Source organism: Mytilus californianus, unplaced genomic scaffold, assembly GCF_021869535.1.
Source record: "Mytilus californianus isolate M0D057914Y unplaced genomic scaffold, xbMytCali1.0.p SCAF_5, whole genome shotgun sequence".
NCBI classification, from domain to species: domain Eukaryota; kingdom Metazoa; phylum Mollusca; class Bivalvia; order Mytilida; family Mytilidae; genus Mytilus; species Mytilus californianus.
In genome coordinates, this window is record NW_026262701.1 from 105314363 (window position 1) to 105334021 (window position 19659).

The following is a 19659-nucleotide window of genomic DNA, read 5'->3' on the forward strand; positions in this document are numbered from 1 at the left end:
ATATTACATAATTATCTGCATCTTTACATTAACATTGCATTTATGTAATTTACATTTTACATTGCGTATATATAATAATATCACCTCTAGTTTTGTTTTAAAGGGGTTCGTGTTGCTCTTGCTTTAGTCTTTAGTGTTGTTCTTTGCGCTTTTTATTTTTTGAATGTATGTGATGAATATTTCGGTAACAATCTTGTCTATCCTTCGTCAAATGAAATTTGTTTCAATTTCAAAATTTCACATTCGGTTATGTTTCAGGGTTAGAATATTTACATGACTGATGGTATATGAACTTGGTGATTTTCTACGGGTTAGATAAAGAGTCAATTACCAATACGCTATTGCATGATGCCTTATCACTTGATATAACGTACCATTTTCAATGGAGTAACACGACGGATGTCACATGTGGAGCAGGATCTGCTTACCCTTGAGGAGCACCTGAAATCACCCCCAGTATTTTGTGGGGTGCGTGTTTCTCAGACTTTAGTTTTCTATGTTGTGTTTTGTGTACCGTTTTTTGTCTGTTGGTCTTTTTCTTTTTTAGTCATGGCGTTGTCAGTTTATTTTCGACTTGTGAGTTTGAATGTCCCTTTGGTATCTTGCGCCTCTCTTTTATATTTACAGTAAATGTGTGCACTTTTAAATTAACATTTCTATTACATATAAGCACCTTTAAATTTATATGACCTTTTTTTATGTAAAAATTATAAAAATAAATAGTTGAATAAAGGAAATTAAAATCTGTCTCGGATTTTTACTTATATAAACGTCCACCTGAAGTGAATAAATATGAAAACTAATGGGTACAATATTTTCATTATTTGAATACGTGTTGATTTGTTTGAAGCATTGCAAATGTCAGTTGTACAACAATAAGTACACTTAGATGGTGTCTCATCACAAGCCATTTTATCATTCAGATTCATTTTTGTATAACATCCCACAATGTCCATACATCCCTACAAAGACAGAAAAGGAATATGAAATCAGATTTTGCACATTTTTTAATGGTTTTCAATACTATATTTAACTTGTTTAGACTTCACTCAAATTCAGGAGTCATTTTAATTCTATGTTAGATTCCTGTAATTAAAGTACAAAATCTACTATTTTGTTCTCACCCACTGTCTTACTGTTCTGTCAAGTTACTCTTACAAGTGAGAGGTTTAGCTAGCTATAAAACCAGGTTTAATTCACCATTTTCTACATAAGGAAATGCATGTACCAAGTCAGGAATATGACAGTTGTTTTCTATTGGTTCGATGTGTCTGAGCTTTTGATTTTGCAATGTAATAAGGGACTTTCCGTTTTGAATTTTCCATTGAGTATAGTGTTTTTTTTTTACTTTTTTCTGATGTTTCTGTATAAATTATTTCTTTGATACCATACAGACTTATGTTTACAGTGTTCAATAAAAAATTCACAATAATCAACTGTGAAAGAATCCAATTAAAAGTCGTGTACTAGTAGGTCGCATCAATGTGTTTCTTTATGTGCTGTTAAACATGCTGTATATATATATTAAGGTTTTGGCTTATCTTCATTCAAAATAACAAAATAACAATAATAAGAACCAACATGAAAATAAAATGAAATAATTCTAAACAACTTTATAAAAATAAATTGTTGTGGTATTATTTTCAATGATACACCAATCTACCGAAGACCATATAACGTAGATGAAAGCAACTTTAGGTGACGGCTTTCAATAATTAGCAAAATCCATAAAGTACATTCAGTATTGTTTGTTTTGTATTTATATATTAAGACTAAGCAATTTATGCTGAATATGTAATTGTGATAATTTTGTGATTAAAATTTACACTTCATGCAATCAACTTCCAAAAGATTAACTACTTCTTTTATAAATGATATATAAAGATATGTTTTGCAGATAATATTCATTGTAAATGTAATTTCATTTCTAGTATGACAATTGTTTTGGTATTGTTATTTTGTTAAATTTCACATTTTGGTTTTTGTCTTTTTTAAATATATTTTGTTAGTAATAGAAGTTTTATTCTTGTTTTGATAGGATTAAAGAAAAGCATAGAATACTCAATGATGATTGCAGGACATACCAAGTTTGAGCCTGATTAGAATTTTGGTGTTTGGAAGTTACACTGGGGAAATTCAATGCAGAAAAATTATCAGAGGTAGATAATAGTAGTTAATATATGAATTAAAACTACGATTTAACATATAAAATAGAATTGAGAATGGACATTATCACATGATCAACTATTGTCATTGATGATAAAGGTTTTCATGTTTTTTTTTCTTGTTATTTCTTTTAGTAAACTTTTCACCTATTCAATATTGATCAAAGGGCAATAACTCTTACACATAGGCAACTTGGTTTATTTCCTTGAATTAATGACATAAAATAATAATGTTTTATTTTTATGCACATTCCACAAAATGCTATCATAATACATTCAAGCAAAGATGTCATACACAGTTTTTAATTAACTGAGTTTCTAAAGTTATGTATTTGTTGTTCTAGATTTATCTAACTTGCATATTATGGTCTTCTGTTTTTGATGTCTTGCAGTATTTTACTGTTAAGGCATCATTTCAAATTTACTTTCTTTAAATCTGTATGTATGTGTTCATCTCTTAAATTATTTATTAAAACAATTCTTGCAGTTGATTTACTTTTCTTTATATTATCACAGTTACCTGAAACTGTGACAAGGTCCAGCAGAAATGGACACAACATACCACAAGTTGTAGGAGATATACAAGATCCTGTAATGTTTTATGAATGGAAGCTTTATTTGCTACAGTACTTTAAAACTTTGATAATATATTACTGATTAAGACCATTTTTTATATGAATTCACAACACCCAGGAGTAGTAACATGCAGAGAAAATGAATCAGCAGAATCATATGCATTCAATTTACTGAAATGCAAAACTAAAACTCCACAAAGAGATGTGCTTCCACATCAATTTACTATCAAAGGACTCGACCTTTCCAGGTACCGGTATTTTTATAAGCAGATAAGACAGTACTGCTACTCAGATTCAGCTAAGAACATAGCATGTCAAAAAACCGCTTGTTCCTAAAAAGGAAATATACTAAACACAACAAGACAAACCAACTGTCAGAGGCAATGGAGGAAGAGAAAAGGCTCTGCTGAATTAAATAAAAAACAAAAAATATTTCAGTGAAAACTATTTGAATTATTAGACAATTCTTGCTGTACTATGAATACGAATACGAAAACAATGAAGTAAACAAATAAAACAATTATGTATTTATCAGAAATGACATAATATAAGAAAGTCAAAGTAGATGTATTGTAAGCTTCCATGAGACAATCATCAGAAAAAATTTAGCTACCGGTATTTCAAAATAAAAATGTATTTTCTCTACCAAGTCAGCCCTTTGTTATTATAATAAATATAAGAATATATCCCATATCCTATATGTTTTTAATTATAAAAAGAAACCATTTTTACCAGTTTTTACATTTATATATTGAAATTTAAAATTCTCCCAAATTTACAATTCAACACACAAACTGGTCATATTTAAGAATTTTTTTAAAAGAATTGGTTGCAATGGTTACCGATTAATAGTAAAAAAAAAAAACATTATGATAAATACTTCATACTATTTCAAACTATAAGACAAGAAGAATACACCTTTCAAAGAAAAGTCACGAGTTTTTAATGCGATCAATTTGTCAATCTATTTCCAAGAAACATGAAAATTACGATTCATGAAATGGATTTTTTCTCAGAAACTACTCATGCTATCTCCTTGAAATTTTTACACTTGAATTTTATTCATGATAATTGGGCTCCCAAAATCGAAAACAAGAAACTAAAATATGGCTGTTATCTGCTTTTTGGTCGGGTTGTTGTCTCTTTGACATATTCCCCATTTCAATTCTCAATTTTATTTTTTTTAATCTGGGCCCATTTTCTCAGTCATGGTCACATATATTGTCGTAGCACTAGTATTGCATTCAAAACGTTAGGCATCCTAAAACCAATATTGCTTTATGCATAAAGGGAAATCAACAAATGTAGAAAAAGCTCTACTCTTTGAAGCTATCTATTTGAGTTTCTAACTTACTTTTGTATACCGTGTTACTACTAAAGGTCTTCTTGTGACTTCTGTGTAACACGTTTGATTGAAATCACATGTAATTGTTCCAGCGACATTACATCTCATATTAGATTCACCTTCTATGCACGAATAACATGACAAACATTTGATCTCTAAAAGTATAAACATGTTGAGTGGGTTATTTTTTTTGATTTTTAATACATACAAATTTAAGAACGTCAATACACCAAATGCAAAATGTATACCCTTGTTATAAGAATAAAAAAATACAACATCGAAAATGATAAATAAACAAATCTTTTACGGTTGCTGTTAAAAATGTCATTCCCTAGTCCTATGTCTAATTGTTGTGAATTCATTAGAAATTACCAAGAATCTATCATTAAGATCGCCTTCCATCATTTACAAAAAACATTCAAAAAATAACATTACGATATTCCAGATACTAAAAAGACAAACAATTGGTGTTTCAACTTGTTACAAGAGAAGTCAAGCTTTCCCACTATACGGAAGTTAAGTAGACACATTAATTCGCTTTTGTAAACAAAATAGTTAATGACAAAAACTTTTGTAAGCGATTATCCCAGTTAAGAAACCTAGTCAGTATAGTGTCGTAAGATTTTTAATGTTTTTGTTATTTGAATAGTTTGTCGTTGATGTGAGATCTTTGATAGTTTCTAACCAGCCCAGTAGCCAGTACTTCGGTACTGGTATGAAAATACGGATTTTGTATTTTAAAATTGCTGTTCTTAAAGTTTGGAAATTATTGTAAATTAAGCAATAGGTCTTCCTCATCCAAAGCTCTGATTCCTTGTCCAGCTTTGGATATACTTTTTTTGTCCTTTTTGGTTTAAAGCTCTTCATCTTTTTAATAAGCTTTGGGTTTTCAAATATTTTGACCTCGAGAATCACTGAAGAGACATTGATTGTCGAAATGCGCATCTGGTGCAGAAAAATTGGTACCATTTATGTTATTACTACCACTGGGTCGATGCCTCGGCTGGTCGACTAATAGTTCCCGATGGTATCACCAGCCAGTACCGAAATGAAAAAACGGATTTTTGTGTTTTAAAATTTACTTAGACTATACTTTTTTTGTCCTTTTTGGTTTATCTTTTTAATACGCTTTTGAATTTCAAATATTTTGGCCTCAAGCATCACTGAAGAGACATTGATTGTCAAAATGCGCATCTGGTGTAGAAAAATTGGAACCGTTTATATTACAAACACAATTTCATATTAATATTCTTGTAATGGTTAGAAAATACACAAATAACACCATTACAAACTCAATCGCAATTTTATATTCTATTTTTAGAAATTTACCAGTGATAAAATAAACGTCACAAAAATATGTCACTTTTTGTGGCCTTGATACATTCGTGTGACGCACAGTTCATAATTCTATTGTGGTGTACTGGTGTACTGTCGTAAATTATGGGAGGTGTCCGTTGTTATTCTGCGGTTTACATGTAGTAATGTACTATTATATCATTTATTTATGTATTTCTCTGTCCTGAGTGTTCTTGCGTTTATTATGTTGTCATTTTAGCGGTATTTTTAACATTGCCATATAAGCGGGAAGTTTGGCTAGCCATAAAACCAGGTTCAACCCACCATTTATTCTTAAAATGTCCTGTACCAAGTCAAGAATATAGTAGTTGTTATCAAATAGTCCGTTTCTATGCATGTTGGCGTATGTTTTTGTTGCAGTTCAGTGTTTCTGTTGTTCCGTTGTTTTCCTCTTATAGTTGGTGTGTTTCTCTCGGTTTTGGTTTGTGACCTGGATTTGTTTTTGCTTAATCGATTGATGACTATTGAACAGTTGTATACTACTGTTGCCTTTATTTATATTATTCAGCATGCAAAATGTTTAAAAAAACGGAAATATATCTAACAAATCAGGTCCGGTTATCAAGTTCTTTCGATAAAGACGCTGTTTCTATACAGATTCTGATGATCTAATTATACACTAAATGGTCATCACTTTAATATTGTAATATGCATATTTTATACAACAGTAGTTTAACAATGTCATAAATAGTAAATCGATTTCGAGCATAACAAACAAGAGTAAACAATCTGAGGAAATCCAAATGGACCTAGACCAGTTGCGTTGACGTGGTAGGCGTCTACTGATATGCATTCATCATCTACCACCTGAATCCAGACTAAAATACCGAACTCCAATTTAAATCCGTAAGGGGGAAGTGACCATAAAAAGTTACAATACCAAACGTTATACTATGAACGAAAGAAAAACAACTGTCATATTCTTGACTTTGAACAGGCATTTTCCGACGAAAATGGTGAATCAAATCTGGTTTTATAACTAGCTAAACATGCCCGCAATATGACAGTTGTTTATAGGTCCGTTATATCGTGAAAAAAATGAGTTACCAACCCAAACAGACATAATTGGTTCATGTGACAATTATCGTGATCCAGCAGCCAAAACTGTGAGAACATACGCAGACATACAACACACCTGACTAAAAAAAAACACTAAATATACCAACAATCTGACAAAGACGCCAACAAAACATTATTGTAGTTGATAGTACATATAGTACATTAAAACACAATGCCGTACTAGTACACATTAAATAAAATGTAAATACAAGGGTAAACAAAATAAAAATAACACTGTGAAAAATTGGAATCGCGCCTCTGGACCCACCTGCTCCAGGAACGTCTAAAGCAAAAAAAAAACCCGATAGCTCGATGCACATCTATCGAGTCACGTCAAGAGTCATTCTACCAAAAGGAACATTATAGCACAGACAAAAAGAGGGAAAACTGTAAAGTATATAAAAAGATACACAGCACCTAGAATATTTAACTCAAGACCAATTTGTATTATATATACATATGCCAAATCATGGAGTCGGACAAATTTTCATATTAGACGACCCGCTTATTCTTGTGTTCTTAAAATCCAAGATCCCTTGTCACTTGTGAGTTGAGATAAAGACGCATCGTATCGGTCAACTGATTCGTGATAGCGACCGTTAAACTTGTGTAGCGTGGTTTTAAATCGTTCTTCCTGATTTCCATGATGGCAATGATGTGTATTAGGAGCACGCTCCTAGTACATAACAGAAAACGTTATCAGTTCAAATAGATAGTTAAAAGAATTTAATATTCAATATCGATTCTAAATTTTTTTTAAATCTTTATTCGAAAATATATCGGTTTATTTGTAAGTTTTATTGCAGTAATTTGAATATACTTATAGTAAGGATATACATTTTATGATATTGCTAAAGAACACATAGACAGTGAACTTATTTATTTTTGGTTTACTTTTAAACATTCTCTCATCGTACTCTGGTCTTATTTAAGATGAAAAAATATAGAATAATTTTCTTATATTGCGTTTGTCCAAGTATACACAAGTAAAACTAAGGGTGGTTCTTTTAGGAAAACTAGGTTTCATCCTACCACACGGTTATGTTGCGTAATAATATAATGCATTCCATTCTTTTCATCTTTAGAATAGATTATTAGTCAGAATATTCAATTCAATAATCTTTTTATTGTCGGGGAAAATGTTTCAGCGCGGAGTGAGGCATTGCTTTCTTATATTTGAATTGTATGTGTCAACCAACGTTGTACAATAACATTAAAGTATTTGAACTCCCATTTCAAATGGACTGGCCTAAGAGGCTCTCACTTTATTAAGAAAACATGTTTGTTAATAAAATCAAATTTGCACATTGATTGCTAACATTTTCGAGCTCACATTATAATAAAATGTACCATCTATCACAAAAAAACCTAGATCTGCTCCTATTAATTGTTTGAAATAATATATAGAAATATAATTTTAGTACATATTTTTACGTTGGAACCCATGTTTTTATCCGTTGATATCATATGAAAACGAAGACTGAAAGAGAGAAAAAGGTTTTAGGCTAGCTTTTTTTCTGACACATATATTCTTTTTCACCTAAACCGAGTCAGGCTATTGTTGTTTAAATGAACAAAATCATTTATCTTTCATTTTTCTATAATTTCGAATTGTACTGATCGGGAAAATATTCACATTCTGACAAAGGAAGAATTATCAACAAACAGATGTTAATATAATCGCCTCACAAAATAATATCAAAGGAGTAGGCCTGGTAAGACCCCTTTTCGGCCACAAAATATAGCATTTTTACAAATTTGTTGAAATGTAAACTTTTAGCTATTTATTGAAAAGTAGAATACTTTTGTTCCATTAATATCGGCTGTTTTTGACAATACAATGCACATGTATAAGGTACTAGCATCAAAAATTCATGCAATATTACTAACATCTTCACAATTTTTGCAGTTGCGCTAATTTTAAGATGGTTTTTGTCGAAAATGGAAGTGGCTGCATTCGTGTTCAGTCTTTATATTCAAATATACGTTGTATTTGATGATAATACTTAACATATATAAAGATTGAGACTGAACACGAAAGCGGCCACTTCCATTTTAGACAAAAACCATCTGAAAAGTGACGTTTTATGGCATATTTGATAGATTTTTCATATTCAAGCTTGAATTTGAGTGTCTTTAATGACCAAATCAGTTGAAATCTTTTACATAAAATAATTGAATCGACTGAAGTAGACACTTAAGTGTTTAAAAAATTTCAAAAATCTTTCATCAGATGTACTTCGAATTTTAGGCCAAAACTAGCCCTTACCGGACCTTCTCCTTTCACGAAATTAAGTTGGAAATCTTTTTATTTTATTCTGATCGTCAGAAAACTTTTATACATTAATTCATCAATCAAGGACCAAAACAGAAACATTTTGTACTCCCTTTTGATAAAAAAAAAGGATTTCCTACCTTTGAAATGAAAAATTAGTAATAACAAAATCCACCATATTTTACTCATATCGGAGTTGTTTACATTTTCTTCTTTAATGAGAAATTCCACGAGCTAAATTAATATCAATACTGGATAAATGTACGTAAAAATAAAGTTTGATCACCAACCGATCATGACTGTGACGACAACCTGCAATCGTTATACATTATTCACGATTTTTGAACACACATTGTAATCATCAATACAGGTATATCTCTGTGTATCCGTTTAAAACTGATGCAGGTAACTTAAATTAAAAAAAGTCCATTGAAGTTCGATTTTATTACAACAGTTTAAATATTTGCTAGATTACGACAAAATTTATTGGGATATTGTAATTTTATTAAAGCTATCTACGATGTATGTATATTTTCATTGGTGATTTCTGTTTCGATAACATAGTTTTACAAGCTTCCTTGTGTGAATTCCTTCATGAATGTCGTGCTACAACAATACTATTTTGCAAAACTATTTCCAAATAAACGAGGTGAAATCTATATATTTTGATATTAATTTAAATTGGTGTGGGAAATGTACTTTGTGTTTTTCAAGAATGTTTGTTTTGCAAATAAGCATAACTTTTGCAAAAAAATATTATCTTTAAAGATATAAACAAATATAAAACTCTTTATCATAATTTTAATATACCAGAGACATATATATAATCACAATGTCTCTTAACTCTAAAGGTCAATCATATTTCTTTGGGAAAAAATTACGGAAGTCGATTTGTCGTTTTATAAACAATCAAATTACCATGGCTTTTTATCCCATAGTTACAGAAGTAAATAAACTCATCATAGATACCATGATTAAATATTTGTACGCCAGACCGTGCGTCATAGGACTCATCAGTGACGCTCGAATCAAAAACATTTAAATGGCCAAATAAAGTACGAAGTTGAAGAGCATTGAGACCCAAAAATTCTGATAGGTTTTGCCAAATACAGCTGAGGTTATCTATTCTGGGGTAAAACAAACTTAGTGTTTCGAAAAAATTCAACAGTTGTACAATTTGTTTTCGAACACCCCACAATATTGCTAAACTAACAGATAATAAAATTTCAGCAAACAAAAATAAATCGCATCCTGTTATCTAAAAAGCGTTTTCCATCTCAGTTACAGCGTTGTCGACAACAAAAATATTGATGTAAAAATGAACCGAATAAAAAATTCTGAATGATCATTATTAGATTAATAGCATCATTTAAAATTAACAAAAACATGCCAATTTAGAAACTAGCAGTTGTTAATGCAAATCAATGCTGCATGTTGATTCGGGATTATTTGTAACTTAGATATTGTATAAAGACTTTTCTTTGATAAAGGACCTTCAGATATGTTGACCTTGATATCTTTCTATATGGTTGTTTGGTTGCTGCACTCTACTCAATGTCATAGATTTTTTTAAATCAAACCTGGCTTCTGATGTCGATTCTTGTTCGTTATTTAGTTACATTCATGTAAAATAATTAAAGCATAATATTGTAACGAAATGTGTGTCCCCTGAAATGGAACTTGTTTCCCCTAAAATTGTGTGATGACGTTGTTTAAATCTCACCCATAATTGACTTTTCTTATTATATATTTCTTGTATAACTATGTTTAAACATTGTTAACTCTAAAACTTTTTATTATTCTTGCCTTTGTGTTTACATTCGGAAAACTTCTGAATTGTTTATTTCAATTGACGTACAATGACGTCAGTTCCGGTTTTGATAATTTGGGTATTTTCCGAAATGGTAAATGGTAAACCAAAATGGTAAACGGTAAACCAAATCGGTAAATTGGTTTACCTAAGTATAAATACGGCGGAGAAAACAGATAAGTCTTCAGCACGATTTTACCCTGGGCAAGTAACACTCGCTAATTCCAAGCTATTTTGATATACGTACAGATACCATGTACCAGACCAAGTAGTAACCAGACAGCCAACACTTACAATGTCCGAGGAGACGACGTCTAATGTGGGTTTGTGAATTCCTTTACACGTTACATTTAAAGAATAACTTCTCGAGAGAAACTTTATCTTTTGGTATTGAATTTGATTTACAATTTGCCTTGTATTGTTGATATTTAATGCATCTTAAAGTTAATACAAGTTGATTTTTATTTAACGAGTCTGTTATTCTTACAAACATCGAGGAGTTACCATACAAAAACCTATACTCCAATCTACCCTTTTATATCCGAGTCATTACCTTACCAGAGAAACTAACCTTACCAGTGTGTATTCAGAATACCAAAGTACCACATAGTACCACGATACCAGAGTACCACGCTACCAAAGATTTACTTTTATTTCTTATATACTCGTACACTCTAACAAAACACATTTTAATAGCAACGCACTAAGGGATAAACATTTATAGTTTAACACTTAGGCCCGACAGCTCGGCTTTCGTTACAGTGGTGGCAGCGGAGGCACGTACCTACATTTTTATATTCTTTAAATAAGTGTAATTATATTCAAGATAAGGAATAAATAAATATAAATAAAATGGATAGCGCGGAAAATAAATTTGAAACACCTAGGTTAACTGCCCAGGGTAGACCAGTGCTCCCCCGATCTCGATCCTGTGAAATTTTCCATGATCTGACGCCGACCGGAGAGATAGGCATAAGAGTGAACCAAGATCGATGGCCCTCACAAGAGAATACGAATAGATACGAAAAGGATGGTATACATTATACTGACAATAGGCCATTGTCAGGGGATCTATCACCATCAAGGAAAGTGGCCATTGACCAAGCGAAAAACCTGGAAGTTTCAAATAGGGCAACGGTTGTGCATTTGGAAAAAATGCAGCGCGTACGGTAAACCAGAATTTTGGGGAAGAGTCAAGGACTCTTTTGGACCATGCTGCCAGAGGGTCTAGGTATGGGTTTTGGAGTCAGAAAGCAATGGATACTGCTGAGGGAGACTCCGGGAATACAAGACGAGTCATGACGTCTTGTGAATCCGATGCCCGACGGGGTAGATGGGATTTGGGAGATTTACCTAGGACTTTGGACCGGGGTGTACCCTATAATCAGGGGGCAACGTACCAAGCATTACCTTTGACGTCCCGCGGACGATTCAGAGTGGTGGTTAACGGGACCGACCATGAACACCGTACTGATGAAATAACCAGTAATATAAATTATGCTGGCATTAGCAATGAACCAAATTTTGAGCGTGATTATGATATAAACTTACAAAATACAAAATATTACAAAAAGAAACCAACACTTTATGATGGGGAGGGTAATTAGGAAGAATATTTAGTTCAGTTTGAATTAATTGCAGCAATTAACAAATGGTCTGACATAGAGAAAGCCTTAGAACTAGCTACTAGCTTAAGAGGTACAGCCAAAAGTATTTTAACCGATTTAAGACCAGAGATGCAGACCAATTTTATACAACTGACAGCCGCCTTAGCGTCTCGTTTTCAACCAGAAAATCAAGCAGAAATGTACAGGGCTCAAATGAAAAGTAAAATACGCGGACGCACGGAACAAATACCTGTGTTAGGCCAAGACATAAAACGTCTAGTAAGATTAGCGTATCCATCAGCTCCGATAGAGATTAAAGAACAATTAGCATGCGATTGTTTTATTGATTCCCTAAATGATGTTGACATGGAATGGGCTATTTTCCAGGCCAAAGCAAAAAGTATCAATAACGCTATTCAAGTAGCTCTTGAATATGAAGCATTCCAAAATGACAGACGTAAACACGGCTCTAAGCTAGTTTGTGCTGTAAATGAAAATGATAATTTTGATCTAAATAGGGAAATTTATTTTTCTGAACAAGTTGATGACATTTCAGGTCGTCTTGCAAAAATAGAAAATAATAGAAAAAAAAAAACAAAAACTTTTTCTTGTTACCATTGTGGGCTTTCCGGTAATTAAAAGGGAATGTCTCCTATTTAATAACCGAACCCAAAGGTTAGAAGGTAACAGAACTAAAAACTTAATTCCAAGAAAAGTGGCAGACCAAATGTCTGGTCGGGGAAACTATTAGTGGCTGAAACTGAGGACCAAGTTTCAGCCGAAACTAAATATGATTTTGAAGAATCCAATAATTTTGAGAAATTGAATCAGATAAATATATTCTGAATTTATATATGTACATTTTGTAATTGTCAGTGTTATTGACATGAAATTAAATTGTTTGATTGATACCGGGTCCACTGTTAGTGTCCTTAACTCATCCATGTATAATATCATGTCCAAGAGTGTAAAGCCAGTGTTATCCAATGCACGTAGTGGTTTACGCATGGCTAATGGAAGTGTAGTTATGCCGATGGGGACTGCTGAATTACCAACGCAGTCGGATAATAAAATTGTGTATCACCGTCTAATTGTTGCAGACATAGATATACTTGTACCAAGGGTTATTGAGTTTGATTTTTAAAGATAAAAGTCCATGTATATTGTATAAGGGAAAGAGTATTTTTTTTAAATTGACGTTTATTTTATTTCAGATTTTTATTAATATTGCTTACATTTATTGATTGTTTAAATATGTAACTTATTTTCAGGAAATTCAATTGTACAATAGTGTTTTATGAACATTCGTCCCGCTGAGAATATTTGATGGTGCTCTATAAACATTTGTCAAAATACACAGAATTAGTTCTGATGTAAGAACATTCATCACGCGAAGAAGATGTGTTAGTGCTTTATGAACATTCGTCAAGTGAAAAAGATATGTCGGTGCTCTATAAACATTCGTCAAAATAAACAGAACTTGTGTTTTATGAACAATCGTTATGAGAAGAAGCGATGTTGGTGCTATATGAACATTTACAAGACTAAATGATCATAAAGAACAGTGCGGAATTCAAGCTTTGCGTGAAGACGTATATGAACAATGAACATTCCAAAGATTAATTAAATTTGATTAAATATTGTTTTATAATGCTGAATATGTATGTTATAGAATATTTTAATGAATGTTATTGAAGACCTTGTTTTAAATTTTAGGAAATGCCTATTCATGTTTGGGGACACACATTATTTTTCAAAGGTGGGGAGAGTGTCACGAAATATGTGTCCCCTGAAATGGAACTTGTTTCCCCTAAAATTGTGTGATACGTTGTTTAAATCTCACCCATAATTGACTTTTCTTATTATATATTTCTTGTACAACTATGTTTAAACATTGTTAACTCTAAATCTTTTTATTATCACCAGTTATTACTTTTATTTCTTATATACTCGTACACTCTAACAAAACACATTTTTATAGCAACGCACTAAGGGATAAACATTTATAGTTTAACACTTAGGACCGACCGCTCGGTTTTCGTTACAATATATCAAGCCAAATATGTATTAAGATATCCCAACCATATTTCTTGTGACAAATAAATCTGACAAAGATGCCAACAAAAAGTTATTGTAGTTGATAGTAAATCTGTCAAAGACGCCAACAAAAAAGCTATTGTAGTTGATATTAAATCTGACAAAGACGCCAACAAAATAGATTTTGGTAAATGATAGTAAATCTGAAAAAGACGCCAACAAAAAAGTTACTGTAGTTGATAGTAAATCTGACAAAGACGCCCACAAAACAGTTATTGTAGTTGATAGTAAATCTGACAAAGGCGCCAACAAAAAGTTATTGTAGTTGATAGAAAATCTGACAAAGACGCCAACAAAAAAGTTACTGTAGTTGATAGTTAATCTGACAAAGACGCCAACCAAACAGTTACTGTAGTTGATAGTAAATCTGACAAAGGCGCCAACAAAAAAGTTAATATAGTTGATAGTAAATCTGACAAAGACGCCAACAAAAAAATTATTGTTGTTTATAGTAAATCTGACAAAGACGCCAACAAAAAAGTTACTGTAGTTGATAATAAATCTGACAAAGACGCCAACAAAAAAATTATTGTAGTTGATAGTAAATCTGACAAAGACGCAAACAAAAAAGATTTTGATAAATGATAGTAAAGCTGACAAAGACGTCATCTGACGTCATCAGAAAAAGTATCTGCTCCCAAAAGTAGAGATGTTATAAATATTGTTTAGGGACGATAACTCTAAGTTAATTGACTTTGAATTTGACAATAAGTAGCGCAAATTTTAAAGTGGTATACAATAATTGGTATACATGTATTTTTTTATTTGAAATTTTAAAAATAACTGTCACAATAGTGGCCTTCATCATGATAAGGTGTGTTAGTTTTAATTTGCCTTGTTATGTATAATATTTCGATAAACAAATGTGTCAACTTGAAACAATTTTCTACAGTTAAACATTAAATATGAACAATTATTTGTTATCGTCTGATCATTCAGATTATTACTTAAATTGTAAACTTTTTAATGTCTCTGCAGTAACATATCCTCTATCCTATCATATAGTGTATCCTTATCTCAATTAATACATAACGCTCGAGCATGTTCACACTATACGGATATCATTTACCACGGTGTGTTTCTGACACAAAAACCAAAAATAAACGAATACAAAATTGCATTTAATCGGTTTTACGGTCACCTTACTGATGACCAAAACAATGTGTATGTGTCTCAACTCACTAGCGACATGATTTTGCGGTCTGAGGTCATTACATAATAGTCGTTTGATGTCTTAATTTACCTATTGTAACCTATTTCCAATTGTGATATTTTAATTGAGTGTGGATTCGTATGGCGGGTGGTGCATCCATAGCAGTGTACCCTGTCAAAGATCTGGTATCGCCTCTCTTGGTGTTCATGAAATTCCCTTAGAGTTTTTTTTACCCTAATTTGCATTTTTCTAATTGATTGATGATATTTGAACATCTAAATAATGTTGACATATGATTAAACAAGTAAGTAATATTGTCACAATGAGGGGTCTAACTATTCAATTTACGTAACTAGACAATCAATGGACATTTTAGAATCTCAAATAAAAAAAACAAGTAAATTAGTGCTTTGGACTAGTGTACAACATTATTTTGAATGTGAAAAGGTGATTCAAGTTTATATAAGTAGAACATGTTTCATTTTTTATTTTATCTTTTGCTCCTTTTTTAAGTTATTTGCTTATGCAGTTTAAATAGATTGCATGTTTTAAAAAATATGTCTCGTTTAATGTTATTCCTGTTTGGGTTTTGTTTGCAATATATTATTCCCATTAGTTGTTAAAGTTGCAACTGAATAAGTTGAATAATAGGAGTAAATACAACTAATTGCGTCCCAAAGCTAGTAATGACAGTTAAAAGTAATCTAGTCTTTTTTTCTAGTGGTGATCAAAGACAATAAATTATTACAAAAAGTAAAATAAGAAAAATATCGAACTACAAGAAAAAAATGAAAACGGAAAGTCCCTTAATAAATGGCAAAAGCAAAAGCTCAAATACATCAAACAAATGGAAAACAACTTTCATATTCCAGACTTGGTACAGGCATTTCCTTATGTAGAAAATGATTGATTAAACCTGGTTTCATAGCTAGCTAAACCTCTCACTTGTATGACAGTCGCATATAAATCCATTTTATTGACAACAATTTGTGAGCAAAACAAACAGACATAATAGGTAAAATGTCAAAAAATACAGCAGTCAACATTGTGTTATAATCTTAATCACTTTAAAAACAAACAACTTTGTCAACAAAGAAAAACCAAATGGCGTATGTACACTCTCAAATGACTTGAAAGAGATTAAACAAGTGACAGTTAACCAAAAATATTAAAGAAAAATGAGAATTACATAGATATTAATTTTAACGCACTTTATTTAACTAGAAACCAAACAGGTAAATAACGTTAGAATGGAATAACAAAGGACTATTGATTGTTAAATTAAATGAATCTGTCTAGTATGTATATGTTTAAGACTAATAAAAAGTAGTGTACTTTTTGTCACAGTAGAAATCGTGTTGATATGGAACAATAGCGATACGAGTGCAGAAAAAAAACAGAATTTTGTAGCTCGAAATTTGTATCACCGTTGGAGGTATTGTTAGTTTCAAATAAAAGATGGAGAACAATTGGTAAAGGGATGTTTAAGTAAATAAAAAAAAATTGATGTAATAATATAAATATTGAGGATAAAACAAGATTGCTACGCCGTAACGAGGTGTCCAATTTCCTCCATAAAAATTGTCTGATAAAAATTACGGTATAATATGGTACACCAATCTTTGACTAAGTATGATCGCTTTCTGTAATACGGTCTCAGAAGAATTGTGTTCACAAGGTGTAATTGTAACAATAATTAAAAAAAGAAATAATGGCCAACGACTCATAATTCCTGTAAAAATGGTCAAATGAAAATGGCGGTAAAGTATGGTCAACTACACATGATGGCAATCAAAACTACTGAGTATGAGAGCTTTCTGTAAAACTGACTCAGAAAAGTTGCGCTCACAAAGTGTCAATGTTACAATCCTTGGGGTTCGGTATTTTAGATATTTAATTTTTTACAATACAAAAACAAAATGATTAAGGTTCAATAGCTCCCGTCAAAATTGTCAAAATAAACTGTAGATATAGCTCGGTCAAGGGAATATGACGACAAACAATCCTACCCAGTATGAAACTTTGTATCAAACGGTCTCTGAGGGTATCCGTTTCGGCAGGACGAACGAAACAAAGGACGGATGGATGGAGACCAATACAATATCCTCGCGGTGCGACTTTCGAGTGGCAATAAAGTCACTTTCGAGGGGCAATGAAGCAGATTTGAAAACTCACAATCACTAAATGAGTAATGATAGAATATATTTTACATCACCTCTTTAATCCGAACAGGATAGATAAAAACTCAGAAAAAACATTGATTTAAATGTATAAATCTAACATTAAAGTAAATTTTGACTGTTAAAACTGTTGAAACATAATTTTTTATATTAATAATATTATATTTGAATCAATCAAATTATTGAATTTCTATGAAAAGTAGCCTTCACACTTTTATATAATCATTATCTAATTTATTGAATAGACTAAATCAATTTTGTCGCCTGTTCCAAACGAGTGTGTGGAATAAATTCATCCAAATATTGATAAGCATTTAAAAATATTACGTTTACCCATTTGTTAAATATGGGTTAACGATCTTTGTACATCGATAGACTACTGTTGTGTCCCATTTATGATCTCTGACGGTTATTCGTTTCGACACCTAATACAACTAACATGTAAATGTATAGTTCCTGGTTACTCCATTTCGTGCCCAAACTCCCATCGAATCTTAGGCTGTTGATTGATTTATTAATATTTGCTTTACATCCAGTGGAAAATATTTCATGCTTGTTTAGAACGAAAACCAATTAACAATAAAAACAAGAGTTAGGTTCTGCAATAGGGGATATACCATTATGATAGACGTGAAATTTGGAATTCCACTGGAAAATGATAGAATAATTTATGAAATATAAAATTGAGAATGGAAATGGGGAATGTGTCAAAGAGACAACAACCCGACCATAGAACAGACAACAGCAGAAGGTCACCAACAGGTCTTCAATGCAGCGAGAAATTCCCGCACCCGGAATACAGATATTAAGGCTTGCAACAGGCCACCTACAGATTCCTCTAAGAGTTGTTGCAATGGTTCTTAACGTGCTGAATGTGTGGCACTCTCTTTACACGATGCATCGGATTTTACGTCCCCGTTTTGAACGTACGAAACTGTTAGTGTATATATCCAGCACAGCCTTCTTTGACTATGATTTTACTGTCGCTCGGAAGAAGACCCAGGGATGATGATATTTCTATAAACTAGTCAACCCTTGGGGTGCCAATATATTGGATGTAGACTGCGTACAGTGTTTTTTCTGAAGGAAATGGGTGCAAAGCTAAATGATGAAAATTCATGATCATAAAAACCTAATACAGGTCATTGTATCTATTACATTGCAAATTAGCGGTAAATTATTATGAATCAGTTCCTTCAAAATATTGCAATGTCAGAAAATCATGCTATTTACAGAAACTATTTTATCAAAATATTTTATTAAATTATCAATACTTCTACAAATGAAATCAAAATAGGTTGTGTAACAATTGTTTTCGATTTGGCGGTCCGTGTACAATGTAATTGTAATTAATTATATCATGGGGTCCTCGTACAGTTGATAGATTTGCCAAAATAAGCAACACTAAGGGTAGCAGATTTATAATTCCTTATTTAAGAATACGGGAACCAGTGGCTACTGATTAGTGCTATTGCAGCTTTACTTGTAATTTGAACGGGGGATAATAATTGGTAAGTTCCCCTTTTAATCTTTCTAGAAAAGGCATCAATCATTTAGTTACATGAAAGGCAGAAATTAACATAAGTTGTTCCGAAATAATCATCGTCTGTTTTTTGGCCCTTTTATTTATGAGAAATTAAGAATATGTTCAGTTCGTCAAAGACATTGGCCTTTAAGAATTTCATGAGGTTGATAGGTCTTAGTTGCAGGCAAACTGGATATTTTAAAGGAGAGTTATTATCTCTCCGATTCGATGCTTCAGACATGATTTGTATAAAAATAAGGAGATGAAGTATGATTGCCAACGAGACAAATATCCACCAGAGTTCAAATGAAGTGGATGTAAGCAATTAAAGGCAACAGTACGGCCTTCAACAATGAACGATGATTCAAATTTAATTTCTTCAATAGTAGTGGCCAATGAGTACATTTTCTTGGACTTTCAAGAATAATAATCATGTGACTCTTGGTGTCATCAAGTTGTGTTTGCTAAACATAATACTATTACTGTTGTTCTTGTAAACGATAAACAGACTT

The 19659-nt window shown here is 31.9% G+C and overlaps 1 long non-coding RNA gene across 1 annotated transcript; it reads right to left on the reverse strand.

Moving 5' to 3' along the window:
• Nucleotides 1-742: 742 nt before the first annotated feature.
• On the reverse strand, nucleotides 743-9213 carry LOC127702614 (uncharacterized). The gene is made up of 3 exons (XR_007982505.1): nucleotides 8916-9213; nucleotides 4095-4240; nucleotides 743-962 (listed from the first exon to the last, which is right to left on the reverse strand). It is a non-coding gene; the product is annotated as an uncharacterized LOC127702614 (long non-coding RNA).
• Nucleotides 9214-19659: the final 10446 nt, after the last annotated feature.